This window comes from Danio rerio, chromosome 17, assembly GCF_052040795.2.
Source record: "Danio rerio strain M-AB ecotype USA chromosome 17, GRCz13ab, whole genome shotgun sequence".
Taxonomy (NCBI): Eukaryota; Metazoa; Chordata; class Actinopteri; order Cypriniformes; family Danionidae; genus Danio; species Danio rerio.
In genome coordinates this window covers 9760052-9777067 of record NC_141037.1, presented here as the reverse complement: position 1 = coordinate 9777067, position 17016 = coordinate 9760052, and the positions used below count along the sequence as shown (strand labels likewise).

At 35.9% G+C, this 17016-nt stretch overlaps 1 protein-coding gene across 10 annotated transcripts in view; it reads left to right on the top strand.

Moving 5' to 3' along the window:
* The window catches only part of ctbp2a (C-terminal binding protein 2a), a 126996-nt gene that overhangs the window by 37085 nt on the left and 72895 nt on the right, over positions 1–17016 (top strand).

Below are 17016 nucleotides of genomic sequence, written 5' to 3'. Positions count from 1 at the left end.
GGTCAATATTTTAAATTACTATTTCGACTGTTTCAATTATTAATTTAATGTGTCTTCTCAGAACAAATTTTTGTAAAAGGACACAATTTTATGTATGATGATAAAATAAAAGGTTTATTGTACTTTTTCAATCATTTTGGTTAACACTTTACAATAGGATTCCATTAATGTATTTACTAACATGAACAATAGTACAGTGCATAATACAACACAATAATACATCTACATAAAATATTTATTACAGTATTTATTCATTTTAACTAGCATTAGTTTATAAAAGTAAAGTTGTTAAACTGTTATTGTTATATGTTAGCTAATACATTAAAATTAACTAATGAAACCTTATCGTAAAGCTTTTTTGCTGTACTTGACCCATATACAGTGCTGTGCTAAAGTCTTAGGCCACTAGTGTTTTCACCAAAAACCTACCTAGAAAGGTACAGTACTGTTGAACGTTTTCACCCACTTCTAATGTTATCACTCGATTTAAATGGACGTTATCAGTGGTCTTCAGCTGATAGATATCATCCATCCACATGGTTAATCAGTTATACTAATAGAGAAGACTCCAGATCCAGTTAACAGTAAACAAAATACAATTGATTGTAAATTTAATACATATTATAAATAATTCTTGTTAAATTCTGGCCACAGCCATATGTGATCTATAGCTGATTAACCATGTGCATAGATGATAAAAGCCTTCTGAGCCTACCAGTAGGCGCAGAAGGCTCTATTGGCCTAAATTTATCAGATGATAACCACTAATAATGCCTGTTCAATTGAGTGATAACATTAGAATTGGTTGAAGTTTTAGGCACTTGCGTAAAAATGATGTAAAATGGATGCTTTCAAAAATAATGGATAAATGCATTTTATTTATCAATTAACTTCTATTAACTAAATCAAATAAACATTTGGTATGACCACACTTTGCATCAAAAACACTTGGTACACTTGCTCGTAATTTTTCAGCTAGCTTTTTGAAGCATCTTCGAGATGTTGCCAAAGATCTTCTGGATTGAGTTTGTCTCCGTTTCTTCTGCTTCTTCATGACAGACTGAATAATGATGAGATCAGTTTTCCGTGTGGAGCACTGGCTGTTGTTAGACTATAATCTGACTGTAGAATGTCAAATAATGACAAAAGCAATGTTTGAAAATGTAAATTGATATTTCAAACTGACATGCTACAGAATATTATAGAAATAACCGAACACTAAACTAGCAGAACCAGTACCGGATGAACCAATAGGCCTTAAGGGCACAGGCCCAGGGGCCCGTGCTCACTTGGGGCCCCTGCGAAGGGAGGGGGAAAAAAAGCTAATTTCGGAGTGTCTTTTTAGGCTAAGTGCAAATAGTTGGAATATTGCAACCTAGATGGAATAAGCTATTCACTGTTTACGCCAATCAATGCCTAATTGACAGAGACAACATGAGTAAAGAGCGAAGCAGATTACAGCGTGAGTGGCATATCTTTAGATGCATTCGATCATCAACCCAGTTTGAATCCACCATCTGCTGAACTGATGGTACTTTTTCTCTCCCCCATTACTTATCAGTTTGGAAATGTATTTATTTTTAATAAGAAGGAAACAAAATAATAAAAATAATGCAAATGTGATGAAAAGTCACAAGTGCCTCGTGGGTATTTAATAATGTTTAACGTTAGCCTATTTCAAATGTTACAGCATCTAAATAGTGATTATATTCTATAAACAGTTATTCCACCTGGTGTTAAATGTTAGCAGCATTAGATTTATAATCAAGTTGATCTATGCTGATTGCCTACTCTTCATCACGAGGAGAGGAGAGAAAATACAGGGAGAGGAGGAGAGAGACAGTTAATCATTAATAAGTGTGTGTGTTATGAAATACTCAGGGTGCTTTCACACCTACACTTTTGTTTGGGAACCTGTCTCGTTTGCCCAGTTAGCGCGGTTCGATTGGCATATGTGAACAGGGCAATCGCGCTCTGTTCCGCGCCAAAGTAATCGCTCCGAGATCGCTTGAATGAGGTGGTCACGGCTCGATTGAAACGAACCCTGGAGCGGTTCGATTGCAGTGAGAAAGCGATCCGATCCGAGCGCGGTTACATCACAGTGTTTTATGGATATGTAGGCTTACGGCTATATGAAGAGAGAATTATGAGTAGGGCGGGAAGTTTCGCGAGTCTCCGGATGCCCGCAAACGAGTGATGATCTCCCGGTAATCTCGCGTCTCTCTCCCAGTCCTCAAATAGGCATCGTCGCGCACCCTTCTCACCCCTCCCCACCGTGTCTCTCCTCAGACACGTCACGCGCGTGCACCCTGTCAATCACCACCAAACCACCACCTCTCCTGACAGCTGAGCGGGACTCTGCAAAATAAACCCTGACACTCTGACCAATGTAAGGAGAGTTTACTCACACGTGACTTGTTTTAGCTCTTTTGGTCCGATTAGAAACTTTGCAGTGTGAAAGCGAACCGCTCCAAGAGCAAAGAGCAACAATAGCCGCGTTTCCACTATCGCGCCTAAAGCGAGCGAGCCAGGGCGAGCCAAGGCCAGTGGCGTTTCCACTGTCACTTCCGGGGCCTAATCGGGCCAAAGCGGGGCTTTCTCGGGGCCAACGGCCAGCCTTTTTCGGCCCGCCGAATACCTTGGGCCAAGGAGGGCCAGCCGGGGCTTCGGGGCGGAGTGAAAGGAGAGGCGGGCACAGTTTTCCGATCGCACTCGAGTACATGCGCCAAACAAATAAATAAATAAGGTCAAGAAAACATCTGGAACAAATTATAGGCTGGGGTCTTTTTTGCATATGATCACCCTTAAGTTTTAAATGTAAGGCTGTTGCATAAAATGATATTTCTTTGCTGCATCTTTGATGTTTCAATAACGCATAATAATCTTTACACTATATTAAAGACACAGCAGACAGTAAAGGTTTTCAAGAGGTTTTGTCAAGTTTAATACTGTAAGTGTGTTTTTGCGCGTTTAGATGCCTGTGTATGTGTGTGAGACCGAAAAAAGAGCGCTCCATTCATAGCTCTGTTGATGCCGCGAGCGGCTTTTTTCTTTTATTTTTATTGTTTTAATTTATTTTGGAGATAATACACTATATGAATACAACAGTAGGACATTAAACTTTACAAATTTCATGTCCACTTTTGTAGGCTCAAAACAATAGTGTCATATCTACATAAAATAGCCCTATATTGAAATAATTTAAAGAATTACAAATATTAGATAGGCCTATAATAAAATCACATTAAATAAATAAACCAATATAAAACTAACAAAAGCTATAGCTATAACAATTAGGTACTATATCAAACTGTTCAAACTATATCATTCTAAGTGGAAGCAGCTAGGCGACCTTTTTTTCTGTCTGCAGCCGCGCAGCACTTTTTTGACGGGGAAAACTGCAAGTTCAAAATGTGTTCTGTGTCCTCAAACAAGTGTGTGTGTTTTTATATGACGTGGTAAAATTAAAAAAGGAAATTTTAAATGCATAAAGAGCTTTATTAGTGCATAGCTGCTGAGCGCAACGAAATATAGGCTATATTTTATTACGTGCTGCTCTTATGTGCTGAAACACTGAACACTTTCCTTTACTTAAGATATAATAAGCAACATCTTTAAATAAAGGGAATCACCTATTAAGTGTCATAAAGCCTATAGGGGGAAAAAAAAATCATGTTTCAGTTCTCTCCGGAGCATTTGGGATGAATGTTGGACAGATTCTGTCTAGAGGATGTTATAAAAAACATTTTTATATCGAGTTATTAACGGAGAATTTTATATATGTGGTGTTATATTATGGATGTGTGCGCTCCCTGCGCTCCGGGTCCTTCCGTTGGTGGCAAGACCACTGGATTTCGATGCCAGTCGGTCGGCGAGTAAATGAATATGATGAATGAAAACACACAGGCATGTGGGTATAGACATGCGTTGTACTGCTGTACAGTAACGTGTCATTTGTTTGTTTTGGTTGTTCTAATTTTAATAGTTTCGTGATGATGTGATGGTGTGCTTTATCTGCATGATTCTCGCTGAAGTGGGCGGTTTGAGTGACGTTCGATTCGGGGGATGTTCTGGGGGCGGGGTTTGCGTGACGCGCTGCGAGCTACTAGCCCCACAGTGGAAACGCGACATGATTTCGGCCTCACTGCTCAACCTCCCGGGCGATTGGCCCGGCCTGGCTCGATATAAGCCCTGGCTCGCTCTGGCCTGATAGTGGAAATGCGGCTATTGTAACAATTTTAATCCCTGTTTCGGAACAACTGAATCGATTCACAGGTGTGAAAGCACCCTCAGATTCATAGAACTGGATTGGAGAGGCATTGTGTGTTATATGCCATGCCAATAATATGCTTTATAAGTTTGTAAAAGTTATAAGTTATACATTATATATATATATATATATATATATATATATATATATATATATATATATATATATATATATATATATATATATATATATATATATATATGTATATATGTGTGTATGTGTATGTATGTATGTGTATGTATGTATGTATACGTATGCATGTATGTGTGTATGTATATGTATGTGTGTATGTATGTATGTATGTATGTATGTATGTATGTATGTATGTATATCAGTGAACTTAAACAAGTATATATATATATATTTATTTTTTATTTTTTATGTGGGCAACAAATTATAGATTTGCGGCTGGGTAGGGGGTTCTTACAAGATAACGTGCCCAGAGGCCCCTGAAGTTCTTAATCTGGGCCAGAGCAAAACTGAATATAAAACATGTCCAAAAACCATGTAATTAACATTCAAACAATAATATAGTAATGCTGTAGTCATTTCATTTTTTTTATCAGTGTGTTGTTCTAAGCTCAGCACATCTTTTACTTGTTTGTCAGGCGCTGTTGGAATATAATATGCGATCGCGTGTGGGCATGTGTGATAAATGATGTCATCTTGGGTTTCCTGAGAAAGTTTTTCCAGCTTCCCAAAATGTTCTTATTGGTCCCATTTGAGAGTCATCAGAGGCAGATTAAAAAAAAAAAAACGAGTAACTGGTGAGACCAATGCGCATTTACCCTGAAACACATGCTGAAGTTGACATCAGTCATCATGATGCAATGCTCCTCTAATGGGGCAGGAACTTAAATTACTGTTTAAACCCCATATCACATATGCACATACATGCAATCAAATCTGTAATCCCTGAACGCTGGGAAACTTTTCCATCCATTCTGCTGAAAGACCAGGGTTTGGCATCTTTTGACTTGTTTCTGATGTTCGAAGCGTATAAAAGTTTGGATTTGGCTCCTGGAGCCCTTCGCTGGGACTCCTGAATGCGGTTGATCTGGCAGCCTGGCGTTTTCTTCCTCGCTCATCAATTAGGCTCACGGTTAGGAAACCGAGGAGGGAAAATGTGCCTCCGGGGATGTTGTAAACTACACATTGTACAAAGAGGAAGGGCCGGAGAGTCGTTGGTTTTTTTTGGGCTCTGACAGGGTGTAGTGCTCAGATGTGAAATGGACTCAACAGGCTGCTGAAATGTGGCTGTAATGCTTTACATCTTTATTTCTTGTATGCCGTCGGTTTTTTGGTAGGCCTCTGAATGTTTTCATTTGGTGCAGGGCTGTAGGATACTCGAAAAATCTGATATTGTGATATTTAATTTATATAGTGCAATATAAATACAGTTTCACAAGTTGAATGAATTGCTCTGTTTGACAATTTTTCAGGTCGTCTAACAGTATTCAGGTACAGAAATTGAATAATCACAATGCAATAAATCTGGGGTGTCCAAACTACGGCCCGCGGGCCATCTGCGGCCCACAATCAGTTTTGTGGTGGCCCGTGAGGCTTTTTATAAATAATAATAGAATCTGGCCCGCTATACAAAAATGAACCACCATTCAATAAATAATTATTCAATTAATTAAAGTTATTCAATAAATAACCACCGGGTATCGCTATGACACGCCTTCAATTAGGCAGCAGTTCCTGTAATGAAGCAAAACAAACAGAACAAACTGAAGGAAACATAATTGATAATCACGTTTTAGCGAGCCATGGTACAACCAAGAAAAAGGAAAATCAACAGTGAGAGCAGGAAATTTTAGTCACGTTGGAGCAAAAAATATTTCTTCACAGAGGTCAGTGGAATATGCGTCTGTTTAATTTGCCAGGAATCAGTTGCAGTAATGAAGGAATATATTATTAAAAGACATTATGAAACAAAACATCAGGCCTTCAGCTCTTACACTGGTGCCGAACGAGATCAAAAAGTAAAACATTTAGCAGCTGCTCTATCAGCTCAACAATAGCAGTTTTTTCATGCTAATAAAGTGCAAGAAAATTCTACGCTGGCTAGTTATGCACAGGAAACCCTTCACTGAAGGAGAATTTATAGGAGTGTCTGATGAGTGTTGCAACTGTAATTTGCCTAGAGAAGATTCAAGATTTTAAAAACGTAAGTCTTTCTAGAAACACAGTTGAAATAATTCAAGGCAAGGCAAGGCAAGTTTATTTATATAGCACATTTCATACACAATGGCAATTCAAAGTGCTTTACATAAACAAGAATAAAAGAAACAAGTAAAATAAAAACAAATAATAAAAATGCGTAAAAACAAAACAAAACATAAAAACAGGTGAAATGTGATATAAAAGAATGAAGAAGAAGAGAAAAACATGATAGTGCAATCTGTCGGACGCAGCACAGTGCTCATTCAGTAAAGGCACAGCTAAACAGATGTGTTTTCAGTCTTGATTTGAATGTGCCTAATGTTGGAGCACATCTGACCATTTCTGGAAGCTGATTCCAGCAGCGAGGGGCGTAGTGGCTAAAAGCCGATTCACCCTGCTTTGACTGAACTCTTGGAACTTCTAGTTTATATGATCCTAAAGATCTGAGTGATCTGTTATCTTGTGATCTGTTTAGTGATTTATAGACTGGCAGCCAGTGTAAAGACCTGAGGACAGGTGTGATGTGCTCTGATTTTCTGGTTCTGGTTAGAATTCTGGCTGCAGCGTTCTGGATGAGCTGCAACTGTCTGACTGTCTTTTTAGGAAGACCAGTGAGGAGTCCATTACAGTAATCCACCCTGCTGCTGATAAAAGCATGAACAAGTTTTTCTAAATCTTCACTAGAAACAAAGCATCTGATTCTTGCTATGTTTTTGAGATGATAGTATGCTGATTTACTGACTGCTTTGACAATTCAAATAAAAATTCAAATAATTCCATAATACACACACACGCATCATGCATTATATTATTATTATATTATATTATTATATTATATATATGCGTGTCTGTGTGATGTATGTAAAATTTGGCCCGGTACAATGTTTTTTTTTTTTTTTTTTTTTTTTTTTTTGCATCTGGCCTTCGGCCCAAAAAGTTTGAACACCCCTGCAATAAATGCTTCTCTTATGTTGCTTTGTCTCATTTCTAGACCAAATATCTACGAAAATCTCTTAGATCAAGTAAAAATATTGTTTTGTTTTTACCTTTAAATGAAATTAGTAAAAATGAAGAGTTTTTTCCTTTAAACAAGCACAATTGTCTGCCAATGAGGTAAAAAAAAAAAAGTAAAAGAATCTTGTTTTTGACCTAGAATGTAGATATTTAGACCAGAAATAAAACATAAAAGTAAGAAAATCTTTTTTTTTTCTTCAGTTTAATTCAGTTCAAGGTTATTTGTATAGTGCTTTTTACAATTATTATTAATTCAAAGCATTTTTTTAAAAAGGTGCACATTATTGCACTGCAATCAAATATAAGTTATTTAATACTGATATATGCCTAGATGTCTAGGTGTACATGTTTGAAGATGCTGTATGTAAGTTTCTGACTCTTCTAAAGCATCAAAATACTGTAATATGTTTGCAGATATTAAAGAAACATGCCAAATGAACATTCTTGTTTATCTATCAACCAATTCTGAAGTCAGATATTCTGCTTTGGAAATGTGCGTTACTTGAACGTCTGTCTTTGTTTTGGTTCTTTTAACCTACCCTATGCTAGTTTAGCCAAATGTATTTCAGCACCCCATGCAGGTTGCCTTGGTAGAAAACTGTGTATTTCATTCATTCAGTCTGGAAGGCTCTCAAAGCATGCGACCGCGACCAAAAGGCAACATCCAGTGGACAGTAGCAGACTCTGAAAAGAGATGCGGATTCAGAGTTCCACCTGATGTGTTTAATAATTAGCAAATAATGTAAATATTACAAACATAAACATTAACTGAGCAGGTTAGATGATGAGATTTGCAGTGATAAGCAATTTGGCTGTTTGCACCAGACGAAACAAGACTGAAATTTAAATATAGCCATTCAGAAGCACAGAATACTACACTCACTGCACTCCAACAAAATGGTAAGGTTTATAATCTAATTAATACGTGTTAAACCTCTTTAACGTTATTAAATGTTGATGCTGAATCACTGATATGTGTTGGCTTGCATTGTGTCACGGTTTTGAAGTTCAATTTCAAAAAGTTTATGATTTTTTTCAAGGAAGCGTTTCACTTCAGGATCTTTAGCTACTGTGCGGTAGTGTCTCCTATCACAGAAGTTAAGTAGTGCTAGTGTGCGACACGTTAACCGGCAGGTAACATTTCAAAGAGATACTAGCGGTCTTAAAGCTCAGGTGTCAGAAACCCGAGTCACGGCAGCTCCAGCACAAAGCCTGCAGTCATCAGCACATCTGCAGCCGCCGCTCGTTAAAACGCCTCACTCGTTTTCCCAGAGCTGGAAAAGCCCACTTCTGAAGTTTACCTCCTGTAATGAAGAAACGTCAAGTCCTCCCTCTCTCTGCTTCTCCAAAAAGAGCCTTATTACAGCAGCGTGATGGGTTTCCCCAAGGGGATTCAGCTGGCAGTGGAGAAAAGAAGAAGTTGTGAAATGTCTGAATATGTGAGCTGAGAGAAATGTATTAAATGGTGTCAAAGCTGAGAGCTCCTCCGGACTGGTTCAATAGCGGTTACTGAAGTGGTTATTAATTGCGCTGCAAAGTTTTTTTTGTTTTGTTTTGTTATTATACTGAAAGAATGTTCTGTATGTGTGTGCATGTATCAAGGCTGCTGCACTGGTGGGAAGAAAAAGACATAAGGCGCAGCACTAAAAAGCTCATTGTGTTATTCAGACCTTTTCATTACAGTCCTTGAGAGGCAAATGTGTTATACATGCTTTGAAACCAGGTCAGACCATCTTAAGTTGGTTAAAGGATGTCTTTTATTTGAAACCTTGTATGGAGCCAGATCATTCTCAGAAATAATATATTTACCAAATGAAATTCATTCTTGCACAGCACAATCCACAGTTTACATTTACATAAACACAATTTGTGAATTCACATATTAAAATCATAAATATTTTTACCAAGTGACTTGGATTTGGGTATTTTTGAATCATGTTTTGAGTTTATGAATTGGATTTGCAAGTTTGTGAATCTTGTTTTCAATTTACAAATTGGATTTGTGTGTTTATAAATCGTGTTTTGAATTTATAAACTGTATTTGTGTATTGTTGAATCGTGTTTTAATTTTATGAATTGGATTTGTGTATTTTTAAATCGTGTTTTGAATTTACGACTTGGATTTGTGTATTTTTTCATTTAGTTTTGAATTTACTAAATGGAATTGTGTGTTTATGAATTGTGTTTTGAATATACGAGTTGGATTTGTGTATTTTTTAATTTAGTTTTGAATTTACGAATTGGATTTGTTTTGAATTTACTAAATGGAATTGTGTGTTTATGAATTGTGTTTTGAATGTACGAGTAGGATTTGGGTGTTTATGAATCGTGTTTTGAATTTACAAATTGGATTTGTGTGTTTATAAATCGTGTTTTGAATTTATAAACTGTATTTGTGTACTGTTGAATCGTGTTTTGATTTTATGAATTGGATTTGTGTATTTTTAAATCGTGTTTTGAATTTACGACTTGGATTTGTGTATTTTTTAATTTAGTTTTGAATTTACGAATTGGATTTGTTTTGAATTTACTAAATGGAATTGTGTGTTTGAATCGTGTTTTGAATTTACGAATTGGATTTGTTTTGAATTTACTAAATGGAATTGTGTGTTTGAATCGTGTTTAGAATTTACGAACTGGATTTGTATTTATGAGTCAGGTTTTGAGTTTACGAATTGGATTTGTGGTTATGAATCGCTTTTTCAAATCAAATCACTTTTATTGTGGCATCATCAGCAGCCCGTGTGCTATAATGAGTAAAAAGCTTAGGTGCTGGCTCCAGACAGTGCAAAATACAGATACAGCATACTCCCAAAAAACAGGACAGTGTAACATTGGCAGTATTAACAGCGATATGTACAATGTACCCATCGTTGTAGGCCATATTGTTTTAAGTATGGATTGGTTAAAGAGCAGTGCATGCTACATATTGATGGTATGCAGTAAGGAGTATGGAAGAGTCTGTGTGAGTTGTGTTAAGTATTCATCAGCCTGAATTTTTTAATTTACGAACTGTATTTGTGTATTTTTGAATCGAGTTTTGAATTTACTAAATGGAATTGTGTGTTTATGAATCGTGTTTTTAATTTACGAATTGGATTTGGGTGTTTATGAATAGTATTTTGAATTTAGGAATTGGATTTGTATATTTTTGAATCGTGTTTTGAATTTACGACTTGGATTTGTTTTGAGTTTATGAAATGTATTTGGGTATTTATGAATCGTGTTTCGAATTTACGAATTGGATTTGGGTGTTTATGAATCGCTTTTTCAAATCAAATCACTTTTATTGTGGCATCATCAGCAGCCCGTGTGCTATGATAAGTGAAAAGCTTAGGTGCTGGCTCCAGACAGTGCAAAATACAACAGCATACTCCCAAAAACAGGACAGTGTAACATTGGCAGTATTGACAACGATACAGTATGTACAATGTACCCATCGTTGTAGACCATATTGTTTTAAGTATGGATTGGTTAAAGAGCAGTGCATGCTACATATTGATGGTATGCAGTAAGGAGTATGGAAGAGTCTGTGTGAGTTGTGTTAAGTATTCATCAGCCTAAATTTTTTAATTTACAAACTGTATTTGTGTATTTTTGAATCGAGTTTTGAATTTACTAAATGGAATTGTGTGTTTATGAATCGCGTTTTGAATTTACGAATTGGATTTGGGTGTTTATGAATCGTATTTTGAATTTAGGAATTGGATTTGTATATTTTTGAATCGTGTTTTGAATTTACGAAGTGAATTTGTGTATTCTTGAATAGTGTTTTGAATTTACGAATTGGATTTGTGTATTTTTGAATCGTGTTTTGAATTTACGAATTGGATTTGTTTTGAATTTACTAAATGGAATTGTGTTTATTAATCATGTTTTAAATTTAAGAATTGGATTTGGGTGTTTATGAATCGTATTTTGAATTTACGAATTGGATTTGTGTATTTTTGAATTGTGTTTTAATTTTATGAATTGAATTTGAGTATTTTTGAATTTACGACTTGGATTTGTTTTGTGTTTATGAATTGGATTTGTGTATTTTTAAATCGTGTTTTGAATTTACGAATTGAATTTGTATTAAATTTACGAATTGGATTTGTTTTGAATTTACTAAATGGAATTGGGTGTTTATGAATCGTGTTTTGTATTTATGAATTGGATTTGGGTGTTCATGAATCGTGTTTTGAATTTACGAACTGTATTTGTGTATTTTTGAATCATATTTTGTATTTGCAAATTGGATTTGTGTGTTTATAAATCGTGTTTTGAATTTTCAAATTAGATGTTGTGAATGTGAATTGTGTTTGAGACTAATCTGGCTCCAGACATTAGTAGGTTTATAATGACATTTAGACCCACTGGTTGGTTGTCTTGGTTGTTTTCTTTATATAAACTAAATAATTTTGCATAAGAAATATTGCACTCTTGTGTATTTGTTATCTGAAACACCCAAAAAACTTAGCAGGAGAAACATATTTTACTTTTCACTAAAATGTAGGCCAAAGCTTGTATTTGCATTGAGTCTGTGCTGGTATAAACAGTATACACAGCATTAAGAATAAGGAGGAGAGTCAATTAGTTGATGTAATGTTTCATTTTGCTGCATTCTGCTTTTAATCACTTCATATCCCCCTTTTTATGAATTTGTTTCCTCCAAAGAGCTCTCGTATTAGTAGTCATGTATAAAATTGCTTACACATGTATTCCCAGATAGCCAGAGAAGCTTGTTGAAGCCAAACGTCCCACAGGGTTTTTGTATTAGATTAGTCGCAGTCTCTCGGGCACAAAGGATTTATGAAAATTCTCTGTCTTTCCCCTTTGTTTCTGCCTCTCCGTCTTGCTCTCTTTTGTTCTTTAAAGTTCTGCAGATAGATAAAGTAGACACTGTTGCCATGATACTGCACTACTTGATTTTTCTGTTGTGATGCAACTGTGCTGATTCATGCATATTTTTATATATTTTTTTATTTTTGGTAATTGTACCGCAGTTATTTAAGAAGCCAAAATAATCCTCGCTGCATGTGTGCAAGTTACAAATGGAACTAACAGCTCTTCGACAGAGATTAGATTTCATTTGGCTGTATTACACACTTGCTGTTGCTCTGTTCCAAACCCTAGTAAACTGCTAAGGCGTCAACGCTGCGCTCCAAAAGGTAGGCAGTATAATTATGGAGCTTGATATATTGGATTCCACCATAAAAGTCAGTGCCAGAAAGCAATGCATTGATAAGGCATGATCACAGTTGATTAGAAATGCACTTTTTCTGATACTGAAAGTGTTCACATATATATGTATATATACAGTATATATATATATATATATATATATATATATATATATATATATATATATATATATATATATATATATATATATATATGTATGTATATATATATATATATGTGTGTGTGTGTGTGTGTGTGTGTGTGTGTACACACACACACACATATTTATACATATATATATATATATATATATATATATATATATATATATATATACATATATATATATATATACATATATATATATATATACATATATATATATATATATATGTATATATATATATATATATATATATATATATATATATATATATATATGTATATGTATATATGTATATATATATGTATATGTATATATGTATATGTATATATATATATTAGAGTATTAATAAACCTGCCTTTCTGTGACACTTTGTTAGAGTCGGACTGATGGATTTCACTAAAAACAGTAACTTAAGAACTTTATGTAATATTAATATACTATATTTTCAATGGGGCGACACGGTGGCTCAGTGGTTAACACTGTCACCTTGCAGCAAAAAAGTTTGAGTCCCAGCTGGGTTAGTTGGCGTTTCTGTGTGGAGTTTGTGTGTTCTCCCCGTGTTTTTGTGGGTTTCCTCTGGGTGCTCCAGTTTTCCCCACAGTCCAAAGACATGCGCTATAGGTGAACTGAATAAACTAAATTGGCTGTAATGTATGAGTGTGCATGTGAAAGTGTATGGGTGTTTCCCAGTACTGAGTTGGCATCCACTGTGTAAAACATATGCTGTATAAGTTGGCGGTTCATTCCTCTGTGGCGACCCCTGATGAATAAAGGGACTAATCCCTGTAAATAACATATATATTTTTTATGTAGGGACTCTGACTGTACCTGATTATTACGTAAATATGGTGTAACGCGCTTTCTGCGTTGAGAGGAGCCATTTTTGAATGATTTACTAACGGCTGTGATCATTTTGCGCACTGCTTATGCACCCTGTACAGCTCGCGTTTTAACCGCCTGCTGCACCTCATGTTTTTGCCGTTGCGCACTGTGCACCAGTTGAAAACAAGTCAACTCTGAGCGGGAAAAGCGTGCTACGTCACTCATGTGTTTTTCATTCTCTAATCAAATGAAAGCAGAGGCGGGGTTTCCATTGAGGTGACAGCAGTGTTTTTGTTGTCAAGACGACTACAGAGACTTTTAAAGATGGAGGAGAGACTAGTGGTTGCTGTTATAAGTCAGTGGTTCTCAAAGTGGGGGTCGGGACCCCCCGAGGGGTCGCGGGGCAATGAAGGGGGGTCGCCTGGTGATTTCCAAAAATCTATTTATTGTTATTAAACCATAAGAATTAACATATCATATTTTATCCATAACTATACTGAAAATAAAAATAGTCGTTTATAGTTACTATATACTATATAGTTACTATAGTAGCTCATAGTTACTAGTTCTATTGGATTGCGACCCCTGGGGTAATTACATTATATTAAAGGCAGCAATAGCGTCAGATGCATTTTGATTTTATAACATCAGGTTATACTTTCTGGCACATTTAAAGCACTGACACAAATTTGATTGGTGTGTCTGCGTCATTGCATGCAAGGTTTCTGTATGTATAACCACCTCAGAGGATATTGGGGGTCACGAGTCACTAGCATTGTTATTTTGGGGGTCGCGGGCTGAAAAGTTTGGGAACCCCTGTTATAAGTTATCCAGAGCTGTATGACTTTACAAATCTTGAATATCACACTATTATGAAATATTACAATTATAACAGTATCAACAGCAACACACACACTGATTCAGTCATTGCCCAGTGATGTAAAAAGCTCACTTTGCTTTTTTTTTTCTTGTCAACAAAAAAGGCAGTGAGATGCGCCTCACATTTTTGGAACATAAGCGCGCCGATCACACCGACCATGCTTTCTGCGTTGAGAGCCGCCTTTTTTGAGTGGTTTACTAATGGCCGCCAGCATTTTGTGCGCAGCTTATGCACCCTGCACTGCTCGTGCTTTAACCCCCAGCTGCACCTCGCATTTTGCCATTGCGCACTGTGCGCCTGCAGTTAAAAACAAGTCAACTCTGAGCAGAAAAAAAATTATGTCACTTGCGTCTTTTTCATTCTCCAATTAGATGAAAGCAGAGGCGTGGTTTTTGTTGAGGTGAAAGCAGTGTTTTTGTTGTCAAGATGATTACGGAGACATTTGAAGATGGAGGAGAGACTAGTGTTTACTGTTTTGAGTTATCCGGAGCTGTATGACTTTACAAATCTTGAATATCACAATGTTATTAAATGTTCAAATTATAATAATATCAACAGCAACTAGGGCTGCTCGATTTTGGTAAAAATCATAATCACTATTATTTTGCTCATAACTTTAATCACGATTATTCAAAACAATTTTCAGTTGAAGTCACAATTACAAGCACTCCTGAGAAATTTTTTTTAAATAAATATTTCCCAAATGATGTTTAACAGAGCAAGGAATTTTAACAGTATTTCCTCCTATATTTTTGCTTCTGGAGAAAGGCTTATTTGTTTTATTTTGGCTAGAATAAAAGCAGTTTAAATATTTTGAAACCCATTTTAAGGTCTATATTATTAGCAATATATATTTTTGATTGTCTGCAGAAGAAACTACTGTTATACAATGAACTGCCTTATTACACTAATAAAGCCTTTGAATCACACTTTGAATCTGAATGCTTGTATTTTGAAAAATATCTAGTCAAATATTATGTGCTGTCATTATGGCAAAGTTAAAATGAATGAGTTATTAGAAATGAGTTATTAAAACTATTATTTTCAGAAATCTTCTTTCCATTAAACAGAAATTGGGGAAAAAGAGCTGCTAATATTCAGGAGGGCTAATAATTCTGACTTCAACTGCATATATACAGTTATTTTCCACCCTGCAAAGGAAAGAGAAATAAATACATTAAAATAATAATATGAAACAAACTGTGCTTTAAGCATCTTTACTGTAAGAAAAACACTTTAGCTACAAAAGTCCAAAGCAATGGGGGATTTTCTCGTTTTGTTTAATAATGATTCAAACAGGTGGCAGCAGGAATTTGCATGCTGTCGCTTTAATTAGTTAGTTTATTTATAAAGCACATTTTTTACAACACAACGTTGCCCAAAGTGCTGAACACAATCAATACTAAAAATAAAATCTACATCACATACATAACAATTAAAACATAAGGCAAACCCCTCAACATTAAAAAGGCTCAAATACTAAAGAACAAAGATGGTGTTTCAAATGCTTTTTAAAAACAGATAGAGTTGGAGCATGTCTGATGTGGGGCGGAAGCCCGTTCCAGAGTTTTGGGGCGACAACAGCAAAAGCCAGATCCCCACTTCGCTTACACTGGGACCTTGGTATTGATAGAATAAATTCATCAGAAGACCTTAGTGACCTACCAGGATTGCATACATGTAGCAGGTATAAGTAAGACGTTGCCAGATTGTTTAAAGATTTAAAAAACAAAGATTAATAGTTTAAAATCAATCCGTGACCTAACAGGCAGCCAGCCCAGAGAGGAAAGAACTGGGGATATGTGCTCGAACTTGCGAGTCCCTGTCAGGAGTCTCGCAGCCGCATTTTGTACTAATTGCAATCTATTTAGGGCATTTTGACTTGAATGGTTTCTCTTTCACGTGTCTTTTGATTCTCAACTCATTTGTTTAATACGCAATTGAGGGTTAATATTAATAATCACTAAACACCGCGTTTTGACACCTATTTGACCATTAAAGCGCTGACGTTAAGATGAGATGTGTGCGCTCTGCTCGTCTCAGTGTGCGAATGAGACCAATTGCTGACCTCATGCTTCGGACTGTGTGGGCGCGCCGCACACACACACAGAAGCATGCGGTCTTTCGCGCTTTTAAGAGCGACACGTGTACAACTGGAAAGGGGCGGTATATGATGCAATAATCATTTATCTCGATTAATGGTTTTTCATAATCGTTAGAAGCCAAAATAGAAATCAAATTGGATTTTCGATTAATTGCACAGCCCTAACTGCAACGCTTGCGGACAATACCCAGCTGATTCAGTCATTGCCGAGCAAGATAAAACGCGCACCTTTCGTTCTCAGAATGTAAAAACACGTTCAGCGTGATCGGCACTTAAAGAAGACCATTTTCTTCCAAAATAGTTTGTTTTAAGTTTTGTTGATCTTATTTGATGTTTTTAGTCAAGTAGTAATTATTTTTAAATTAGTATTCATACATTTTTTTCAGTCAACCCATACATATAGCCTACTTATACTTTTCATCTAT